The following is a 12506-nucleotide window of genomic DNA, read 5'->3' as shown; positions in this document are numbered from 1 at the left end:
CCTCGCAACAATTCAGGAATTACTTTGGTTAAGAGATTTAATTGCACACAGTATGTGGTTGCCAATTCTTCAACCCGTTCCACAAATCCAATGGGGTCCTTTCCATTGTCGAATGTAACATTCCATTTATGAATTTGATCGAGGATTATATGCAATTGGCGGGGGGAGTTGTTGGCTGCTTCAGGTATCGTAATCTTACGGCGGGCACCCTCAGTTTGTACAGGTGATAACTTTTTCGTGTTTTTTTCGTTTAGCACTCCATTAGGGACTTGTGTCTCTTTAGTAGGATCCATCTTGGATGAAGAGTGTGGTAGGAGGTTCTCCATTAGCGCAGGTGTCGGGGTTACTATTATAAATGACAACTTATTTCGTGACGAGGTAGGAGTGACACACTCGTGTTTGCTTTGTAATGCCAGGAGTCTTGAGTAGACGCTTTCGTCGTGATCTTCGTGCAAAAATTTCGTGCAACCTTTTCCGAAGTTCATCCACTTTCCCGTTTGTATCAAGTTTTAATTCGGTTAGATATTCAACCAAATCTTCTTGTTTCAGCATGTAAGCCCAGGATACTTTCAACGATGTATTATCTTTTTGCATGGTTTCTATTATTTTTTTCACTTCACCGAGTTTCTTTTTTTTCACGTCTTTTATAAATTAATTGTTTTATTGTTAATATATATATTTTTTCTTTTAATATCTCTCCCTTTTAATGTCCCTGCTCGGGCGCCATTGTGACGACGTGTTATCTCACTTTGAAGCTGGGGTAGGTTCAGCGGGGCCAGGGTCGTCACAAGAATTTATTTCAGATATTGGACGTAAGGGAGAGAAACTCACACTGATATATTTTGTTTAATAAATCGTTATAAATGTCTTTATTTACTTAAACACTATCACTACACTACACTGAACACTTTGACTGCACGGCAACAATAACACAAAAACAGCTTATCGTTAATACGGGAGCATTGTAAATTCAGCAGCGGATCTGTTGTTGAAGTTATTAACGAGATGCAGCAACAGCGGCACGATAAGTTAGGTTGGATGACGGCGAGTTGTTTTGGCAGCGGCTTGACCACAGCGGCGACCCGATGTGGATGGCGTAGATTGTTACTGGCGGCGGCTTTGGTACAGCGGCGGCCCGATGCGGATGACGACGAATGGTGATATTGGCCACTTGGACAGTAGCGGCACGATAAAGATGATGGCGGCAGCTTTGACCAACTGCCCGATGGTGAAGCGGTATGATGGTGGCAGATTTGGCACAACAACTGCCCGCTGATGATACGCTATGATGACGGCAGCTTCGACACAACAGCTGCCCGAAGCTCACAACAATGACACGTGGTGACGCTATGCTGACACGGTCAATGTACGATAAGTCGACGTCGGCGCAGCCCGAAGAATAGGGTGTATTGCTACAGCCCCCACTTGGCCCTGCGGTCAGTCGGCGTCGGCGCAGCCCGAAGAATAGGGTGTATTGCTACAGCCCCCACTTGGCCCTGCGGTCAGTCGGCGTCGGCGCAGCCCGAAGAATAGGGTGTATTGCTACAGCCCCCACTTGGCCCTGCGGTCAGTCAGGCGTCAACGCAGCCCGAAGAATAGGGTGTATTGCTACAGCCCCCACTTGGCCCTGCGGTCAGTCAGGCGTCAACGCAGCCCGAAGAATATGGTGTATTGCTACAGCCCCCACTTGGCCCTGCGGTCAGTCAGGCGTCAACGCAGCCCGAAGAATAGGGTGTATTGCTACAGCCCCCACTTGGCACTGCGTTCAGTCGGCGTCAGCGCAGCCCGAAGAATAGGGTGTATTACTACAGCCCCCACTTGGCCCTGCGGTCAGTCAGGCGTCAACGCAGCCCGAAGAATAGGGTGTATTGCTACAGCGCCCACTTGGCCCTGCGCACGGTCCAGTCACCACAACGAGTTACGGCTTATTGTTCAGCTTACTAAGGCTCAGACCAACCAAAGTTGCGCACCTTTTTTTCTTCCCAATCAACCTCACTCATCAGCCATCAACAGACGACTGCCCCGAATGTGTGAACAACAGCTCCTTTTATAGCAGAACGGCCGCTCACTCCATCCACTCACTGCTTTCCCACAGGCAATGTTTACAGTACGTTGTTCTGTCAGTGGTACTATTAATTGTCGCTTTAGTCTCATTCTTAGCCGCCAGGGGTGCATATATGTGTTGATGTTTAATATCCTCACTAGGTGGCCTGTTTGACCGTTAATATTTAAATGATAATTTAAATAATTTATTATTTCAAATATAAAGAAAATAAAGTTTACTTCATCCATTAAAGGTAAATATATGAAAATTAATTACAAAGCATAAAATAAACACATTAATATTCATAGATACATCAGTACAATATTGAATAAACAAATAATAGTTGTAATGAACTCCAAAAACAAGTGTAGGGACTTTTGGGCGTTACAATGTGAATTAAAACACTTTTTGGACATTTGAACTTGCCGATAAAAATGTGGATTAGGATTAAAGTTCAAAAGTGGAATGGACCGATATAGTCCATTATCGAAGTGGATCTTATTTTGGCAGTCACATCTTTTCGATAGATATCGCGCCCACTAGGCATTTCAGTGGGTCATCGTATAAATTTTGACCAGTATGCCCGGAAGCATGGACTTGTCCACGGAAAACATAATATCGCTGTAAACAGGACCATATCTCAAGAAGCCCTTAAAAAAACTTTTACAGTCGTAACTGAGGCAGCGAATGCAAGTTGCTTCAACAAAAATCAAAGTGATTCGGAAGCAGGTCTTAAAGTGAACTTATCCGAAATTTTGTGTGATAGCTACCCGAAGGTGTGGACAAATAAAGTCCGTATTCGAGCCTGATCTAAATCTGGTAGATATATTTGAATGTGTAATGTATGGACCAAATCGGTTACTCCCTTCGAGAGTTATTTTGCGCAAAATTGTGGAGTGAAGAAGTGGACCGATATGGCTTATCTTCGAACTTGAACTAAGTTTGGACAAAATATTATGAAGGCCAAATTTTGGATCGAATCGGCAGATCCGTTCGAGAGTTATCTTGCGCTACAACCACTACACACGGTGTCATAGGGTTTTTTAACCTTTCAGGCTATTTTCTCAGAAAGTAGGGTTTTGCCCCTGCTGAAACTTGTACCGCCGTATGGGGGGCCGTGAATACAAGATGCTACAACAAAAATCAAAACGATTCCAGAGCAGGCCCTAAACTGAACTTTTCCGAAATTTTGTGCGGGAGGTACCCGAAGGCGTGGACCGATTGAGTCCATATTGGAACCTCAAATAAGTTTGGTAGAAATTTCATGATGTGCAAACTTTGGACCAAATCGGTTACTCCCTTCAAGAGATATCGTGCGCACAAATTTCCCGAACATTTTCGAACTTTTGTGGTGGAGGTACCGGAAAGAGTGGACCCATATAACCCAGCTTCGAATTTAAACTAAGTTTGGACAAAATATTGCAATAGCCAAATTTTGGACCAAATCGGTTCATCCGTTCGAGAGTTATCGTGCGCACCAGCCAGCCAGACAGACGGACAGACAGACAGACGGACGGACATTGCTAAATCGACTCCAAATTGTCTGAAACACATTTCGTCCAAACATACTTGGTGTCTAAAACCATTACTTCGATGAGGCACATTTTGCCCGTATGAAAGTGTATATACCGTCGTTAGCATAAATGCTGAGGGTATAATTACAGTGAACAAACAGCAAATTTGAACCATTCTGTTCAAGAACTATTTTACGCACCAGCCAGCCAAACAGACAGACGGACGGATATGGGTAAATCGATTTCAAATCGCCTGAAACTGATTTCGTCCAGACATACTTGGGGTCTTAAACCATTATTTCGATGAGGCACATTTTTGGTCGTATCAAAGTGTATACACCCACTTTAGCCTAAAGTCTGAGGGTATAAAGAACGTAAAAAACCTTACAGGTTCAACTGTGACCTACAATAACTTTTTTGGCAACATGGGTCGATGACATGGGTTCATCGTAGGCACGTCAAGTTTGAAAATGTTTTCAGGTACATTAAAAGTTGCATCTGCATTTTCCGTATAAATTGGCTTTAATTTTGCAATTCTCCATCAAAAATAGTCGTCATATGTTCACTTTATAGCTCCCATATAACGACACCGCCCAATCGAATATAGCGTGTCATTGAGCAACTCTCAGAAGATTGTATTCAAAGTTTACGCTGGGTGGCATGATGTTAAGGCAGCAATACGAACGGTTTTTCACTTGAGTACTTTAAGACCGGTGACGATATATTGGCTGTAGGATAAAGGTTAGGTAAGGCTGATGTTTAACTTACAAAAAAACTATCAGATTTTCACATTGCGTAAAATTCTAAAGAAGAGATCGAGTGCTTACAAGAGGATTTTAATGTCAAATTAAAATTCAAGTATCAAAGAGAGAAAGAGAGAGAGAAGGAATAACATTGACCCTTGTACAGAATAAATACATAATCATGAAATAAAATTCAGTATATTGTGGTAGGTAGAAGACAGTGTTTGGGGCCTGTGATTGATTAAAACAAAATTATAAACTTGATTGGAAGAAGAGAAAAAACAGACAATTGTATGAATAAAGGAACATTTTCCCAATAATGTTCCTTAGCAATAATAAGTCGAGAATTAGAGGATCAGAATGAGTTTCAAATGTATGGAATTGTATGTATAAATGGAATCAATGTGATGTCGTCATTGTTTGGGATCGTCGTCCCGGCAATGCGATGTGAGGGATGTACACATATGTATAATATGAGAAGAAGCCAAATGCGGAAGCAGACTTATGGTGTGACCTTACTGTAAGTCTGCTTCCGCATTGGGCAAATATTTGCTCCAGCGGCCGGCAGTGTGCGGTTACTGAGAGCAAGTGAGCATAGATGTCAATGCATTATTTACGCTCACTGGAGCAAATATTTACCTAATGTGGGCCTTACCTTAAGAAGAGGCAAATGAACTGGCATCTTAAACAGTTTGCCTAATTATTCTACTAACGGATTCACCAGAAGCAATGTAAACATAATTTTGCTTACATTGAGGCGTTTTTGCTTTTTTATCGAGGGAAGTATGGAGAATAATATAATAAAATTTTAAACAAACACACCGCCTTGCACACATAAGGTCGTGGGTACGATTCCCCGGCCAGGCAACATCAAAACACTTTTCAACGGTGGCAAAATACCCCTCAGTAATGTTGGCGACATTTCCTGAGTATTTCAGCCATGTAAAACTTCTCTACAAAAGTGGTGTCTTAGACACGCCGTTCGGACTCGGCGATAAACTGTAGGTCCCATATCATTGAGCTAATATGAATCGAGGTGCACTCTTTGATATGAGAGAAGTCTCCCTTGTCCCTTATGGGATGTTTGTGGAACAATTATTATTATTATTATTGGAATTCCCTAATAAGAAAAATTATAATGTTCTAATGATCGCAATGACTACCCGCTATTAAAATTTCAACACAAACTGAGAAGTGAATTTAACCTGGATTAAAGCGCCAAAGTGTTATACTTTTGCGAAAGAGATACTTCCTTTTGATAATTCCACTGTGAATCGAAATTTTGGGGGGTGGAAAATTTCTATTGGAGATGAAAGCCCTTGGTGAGTATATACAGAACCCCGAAGGACAGATTCGCCCTGAGTCGAACTTTCTCGATATGGCGTGATGAATATTTTGCTGGAGACCCTAAAAGCCATCTGGAATCAGCGTTATATCTTTGTTCGCTGTTGTTTAAGCTTATATTTAAGATGACATGTCTTCAGTCAAATCAAATGAGGATTTTTTTCGTAGAACATTTACTTATCCACGGTAATTATTATACTGCTGTAAAGAGGACCACAGAGAGTGCCTTCGGCAAAAATTTCGATCAGCCCTTAAGATGCATTTAAGCGAACATTTTCAACTTTTGTGAGGGAGGTGCCCGAAAATGAGCAAAGGTTACTCAATTCATATGTTATCGTCCTTATCAGCCAATATCTTATAATCTTATCAGTCATTACGAGGGGAACTACAAAACTTTCTAGTCTAGGCAACACGCAGTGACGAAAGGCGTCATTTAAAATTTGTTTAAAAGTTTGACAGTTTGACAGCGTACTCAGGACAGTTTGACATACGACCATGTGTTGGGTTGTTTACAGTGACTTAAAAATATCACTTTGCAAAAAATTGAATTTACTTGTGAAGATTTTCGTCCGATAATTGTTCACAAATTTCGACGTGGATAATCACGGCAAAAGTGCACTATGAAAAACTTGTTTAATGAATTCAATCTTGGCCGATACTCGTCAAAAAACTATGGTCGCGAGGGTCGCCGAAAATCGGACGTTGTGCCAGAAAAAATAAAGCCGTGCGTAAACGGGTAATGCAAGATAATGCAATGTGATATACCGTAAGAACAATTAATATTGCATGAACACCTGGCCGCAAACATTGATTTTTCTCTCTAAATCCAACAAAATTGGTCAATGGCTCGAAAAAGGCTCTTATGAAATGCTTATGAAATAAATTCAATCGCGGTGCTTCTAACGACATTTATAAGATCGTCACAGACGAATCTTGGATCTATGCATAAAAGTCCGAAACAACACAGGATCGACCGTTTTGGTCTTCGAAAGCGAGCCATATCCAACGAAAGTTGTTCATGGAAGAAGACCTTCGATCCAAATGGACACCTGACACGGACACTGACCGAGTGGCGACTATATGGCTTGAGAAATGTAAGATGGTTAGTTCTGAGTGTTGCACTACAATTTGTTTGCCTGAAGTCTCCACAGAAATTCGAAGTACGAACAAGAGAAAACGAATCGTTCAGCATCATGACAATGCGAGCTCTCACACATCGATTCAAACCAGCGCCTGTTTGACTGGCGGTCCAATGATTTCATGTGGTTACAGCACATCAGGAACATCAAGGCGTGGTCAGCGATTTAAGTCGCCAGAAAATGCTGTTGAAGCATTGAAAAACCATGTTTTGGAGGTGTCTCAATCAAGCCACTCTATCTCTACTCTTAATTTCGTTATGGACCACCTAATATAGTGAGTAAGATCCATATTTTATATGTATATTGGTCATCTGAGGGATTCCATTTGTTGTTGATTTTTGTATTAAAAGGTTTAGCCAAATTCCACAACCAGTTCAGGTATTTTTCTGTGGTGTGGTATCACAGAGCATTCTCAAAATTAAAACGAATTAAGCTAATCTTCTACCCCAACCATCAGATTTATTCACTACAAAACCCACTCACAAAATTACAATAAAACTCCATTTCACTTTTAAATTAATCCACATTTTTAAATAAAGTTTCAACCTCAAATTTAATTTAAGTATTGATGTAATAATGCACATATTGATTGTATTCTCAAGAGTTATTGCCTTCGCGTATTTTATAACGAAGCATTACATATGCTGTTACGACCGCTTAACTTCGTAATTGTGCATCGGTAATAAATTATCGTCATTATTTACTTCCATTTAACTTCGATTAAATTCGAATAAACTTTTCGCCTTTGGGTGTTGTAAGAGAAAATCAATATCGGAGAGAAAATGTCGGAGTACTTGCGGGCGTATACATAACAATACAAGCAAGTGCGATAAAATATCCCGTATGCGATGTGTATGCTGAGTTGTGATGTAACAACAATGCAACTTCAGCACACCCATACACACACAAACATACCTCAATCATCCATCGCATCAACATGTAACAACCCAGCAAACACAATGTCGGACGTCCGACACGTCTGCTCAAAGTCGGAAGTTTTTTCCGACACGTCTGACCGAATTCGTTCCGAACTCTGTCCGATTAGTCTGACGAACTTTTTCCCTCTCTCTCTCTCTCTCTGAAGGGATTTTTCTTATTTTTTCTCTTGTGCTGCTTTGGCTATATTCATTGTAAATAAGCAGAGAGAAAAGAATTGTACATGTTGCGCTCGCACATGTTGGGCAAATTGTGTGTATTTCTTGATGTGCCGATGAAGTGCGAACGAAAAAATGAGTGCTCGGGTTTTAATTTCTGTGACGGAGAACAAATTTGGTTTATTTTTGTTATGCGTGTTGATGCATGATAGTGTTTAAAGATCATTCATAGTGAACCGTTGTATACACATTTTTTATTTTTATAAAGTTAATGAAAGTAAATATTTTTTCGTCAAACTTCAACGCTATTTCGTGGAAAGTCATATGTTTTATAAATATTGCCAAAGTTAAGTTTCTTTATACTTTCATGTATATCAACTTTTGTATGTGAAGACATGTATTTTTTCATATATTAATAAAATTGTTTTACATATTTCACAGATCCTGTTGATAAATTTGTTGTTCCCACTGCTGGTGGGGACGTACGGATTTAGAAAACCACTGGGTTTCGAATATCAATTCCGTTAGGTCAAATAAGTCCTCATAGAGAAGGTTAACCTTGCAAAAATCTATAATATAAACAGGCTATAAGATGATATTAAAACCCTTCATATGTTTATAGTAGGTGAACAAACATTTAAATTTAAGGATTTTAAGTTTTCATGAATTAACTGTGTACATTTTACACTTTTAAATAATAAAAACAAATTCTGTGCGAACGGCGGTAAATAAATCAGAAATTCATACAATAGTTCATCAGACTTCGGACCGTATTCGGTCCGAAAGTCGTCCAAAACTTCCGAATTTCATAAGATTTTTCTTCCGAATTCGGACCGATATCTGTCCGAACGTCGGTTAATAAATCAGAAATTCATACGACAGTTCATCAGAATTCGGACCGAATTCGGTCCGAAAGTCTGCAAAAACTTCCGATTTTCATCCGAATTTCGGTCAGAGAACACGTCAACCACGCCATATGACTTTCGGTCAGAGTTCGGACCGAATTCGCATCCGAACTCGGATGTTTTTTCCGACTTTCGGATCGAATTCGGTCCGAATTCGGATGTTTATTCCGATTTTGGTTTGCTGGGAATAACTGCCTGATGCAACAATACCAATTTAAAAAAATAACTGAGGGATATTGAAATTTATTGACTAATTAATTGATTATATAATTTTTAAATGTGATGTAACATGAAGCAGACAAAAAATCAAAAATATTAGCTTCGTTCCAGTACTTTTTTAATGATAAAAGTGTCAAAAGAGCAATCTATTGAAAATGAGTCCAACACACACATTTTTCCAAAATGTACGGGAACGGAAAAATGGCAGAAACGTCAAAAAAAAAAACTGGAACAAATGTCAAAGTCGGCGTGTCAGCCAATCGGAAGCCGTCAAACATGTTGCACATTTTTGCTCGCTCAAATTTGTCGTGTAAAAAGTTTCTAAAGAGAGAGCCATTCAGCGCCATTTTTTTGTTCAAAGAGAAGTGAACATTTTGCAACTTTTTTGGTGTACGGGAACGCATTTATTGTTAACAATTGGAATAATCAAATTGCATACAAAATCAATTTAATACAAACACGCAAAAAGATTATATTTAAATTATTTGTTGATTTTATAGACCTTTCGATTTGTTATTAATAATATATAGATTATAAGTCGTACTTTGTCTTTATTTGTAGATCAAAAAACACTCCTTGAAGATGGAATTTAATTAATTCCGAAATATTGGAGAAGAAATAAAGAACACCTAAAGACATCAATCTCGAAACAAGAATTTTCATTTAATAACAAATCGAAACAAGAATTTTCATTATCCGAGTATGAAACAATGCGGAGGGAACGCAGCATGTGATTAACCATGTGCTTTAAACCTCGGTTGATACGCTGCAATGGATTTATTTTAACATGGCGGCAGTTGCAATCTTTTCAAAGCAGCGATCTAAGGGGTCGATTATGGATAGCAACCCAACTCCAGTTGCGTTGCCCACAGCAAATTTAGTTATAGAATTTTCTATTTCCGCATTAAAATTTATACTTTTTTACAATTAAATTAATAGCTGAAGGTTCAAAACACTGATATTTATTGAATGTGATAATAATTTTCGCTTTTTGCTCATTTTAATTGCATGAGTTTCTCTTCTGGCAACCCAACTACTGTTGAGTTGCTATCCATAATCGACTCCTAAATAATGTCGTACTACACGTTTTTCAAAAGAATGATAAAGATTTTATGAGAGGGGTCGTATTAGGAAGCCACTCTTGATAAAATCTTAAAAGAAGAAGAATAAAGAGTACCCTAAGATGACCCTCCCACAACGACCATTTTTAGAAGAAACAGCAATCGTTATAAGAACTAAATTGTTGAACATAAGTTGTGTCACCGTGACACACCCGCTAACATCACATTATCAACGGTGGTCAAGTACGGACTCGCCGAACTAATATGAGTACATATGTGGTAACGTATACATTAGAATAATGCATTTTCATTTTTTTCTCAATGCATTTTTTTCGGTAGCAGGAATGAATAGATCTTTGCTTACACTGTCAGGTCACGGTCTGGGCTGTGTGGCTGATAGTATTCGACTAAAAGATCAAAACCTAACAAGGATTTTGGACTGTCTTGCCATTCCTCTTTAGAGCAATTGATATATAATCTTAGCCAAAGGCAAGAAAAAATATATTCGACATTGACGAATTTTATATATAAAAACAAGTGAGCAAAGGCTATAGTCTCGGCCCCGTCCCGACTATGTGTTCTTCAGAGGTGAGAATGCTGATAGGACAGATGCCGATCGACTTAAATGATTGCTGACGATTTATAGGTGATAGGGAACTGTACCGGTTCAATGCGTCGTGTGACGACGATTCGCTGATGTTCGGCAACTCGACCGAAGTTGTTCGGAACGACGATATTTAACGAAGATCGGTAAGGACGAAGTTGGTTGATAACGAGAGTGTTTATCAGTTGGGTTCTATGATGATCGGGAACGACGACTCTGGTTGAGGTTGCGATTCGGTGGTGATCGGGATCGTGTTGATTGACGATCGGGTTTTATGATGATCGGGATCGTTTCTTTATGGGATGGGAAGTCGAAACATCCGTGTGGGACGGAAAGGCGAACCCTCCATGCGGGACAGAAAACCGAAGTGTCTGTGTGGAACAGGAAATCGAAGTCTCTCTAATAGGGACAGTAAGCAAATTTCACTGTGTGCAATGTATTAATGGGACAGCCACAATGGGTAGTCCCTTCCAAAATTTGCGAACGCAACACGCTACCCAGTAATGCCTTGGTGGATAGCAAACCTTCAGCAGTAGCAAACAGCCTCCAACAGCGAAAACCAATATACTAAAGGTTCAGCTTGAATGAAGTGATTGCGAATTATTCCGCCTCACTTATAGTGAGCTAATGACTCTACTGCACGACTGAAGTAGGTGGAGGCGTTGCTGAGTGCGTATCAATTCCCTGTTGTTACGATAGTATGAGTGGACCATGGGTGTTGTTGTATGTGCGTGATGCTTGGCTTACTGCCGCTACGATGTTACGGACAGACCGCGGGCGTTGTTGTAATTCCTTTATGGAGATATTTACCTTTTCACCTATCTGGCTTTTATACCATACGACTTAACGTGCACTGAAGCAATTAAATTAATTTTTAATTTTATATTTAACTACTGTCGACCTCTACTTGGTACTGATTTAAAGCTTTGCATTTTACATGTCTTTAATACACCAAATAGAAGCAGATGTATTGACATTAAAGTAAAAATTTCAAAACGTTAAAATTTGTTTTGGTAACGCGATTGGGACCATTTTAAAGCTCAGAATGTCTTCATTGTTCAAACGCATCCCACCAAAGCTGAGATACTCGTCAGTACAATAAAAATAAAAAATGGGAAAGTGGGATGTGCGCCAACCTATTTTGCGTCATAATAAAGGTGGTATTTTCCTCACCCATTGACGGGCTTTCCATTTGGAATACTACTAATAGGGCTTCTTCTGGGATCCATATTAACCACCAACATTTAGTGTCGATAAAATCAAATTTGCGACCTGTAGTGTGATTACAAAGAATGGAAAAAATGGGATGAATTGCCGACTTTTGCGATATCTCCGTTGTTTGACCACCTACGCTAACCTTTTTTGCATAATGTAAAGGAAATCTCACCTTCTTCCATTGACGGGCTTTCCTTTGGAATACGCCTACCAGAAGCGGGGATATTCGCATATGAATAAAACGTTGAATGTTCTCCAAATACGTTTGTTTGCCCATTACGACCACTATTTTCCGACCACCAACAAAATTAATAGGCTTCTTCCTCTATGGGACCCCCTATTAAACACCTAAATTTCGTGACGATTCTATCGAAGTTGCGAACTGTAGCGTAATTTCCAATTGCGATATCTCCGTTATATGGCCACCTACGCCAACCTACTTTACATCGATAGACAAATGATATTTTTTACTTTCGTTGTCAGGTTTTGCTTTTGGTATAGCCTTTATAAAAGCTGAGATATACGCTTTGGACAAAAAACGTTGACTTTTTCTCCAAATAAGTTTTGATCAATCCGTCCCCTAAATATTATCCAACCATCACCAAAATCAATAGGCTTCTTACC

The sequence above is a fragment of the Musca autumnalis genome, unplaced genomic scaffold, assembly GCF_047663935.1.
Source record: "Musca autumnalis isolate F117 unplaced genomic scaffold, ASM4766393v1 scaffold_1, whole genome shotgun sequence".
Taxonomy (NCBI): domain Eukaryota; kingdom Metazoa; phylum Arthropoda; class Insecta; order Diptera; family Muscidae; genus Musca; species Musca autumnalis.
Note: the sequence above shows the minus strand (reverse complement) of the source record.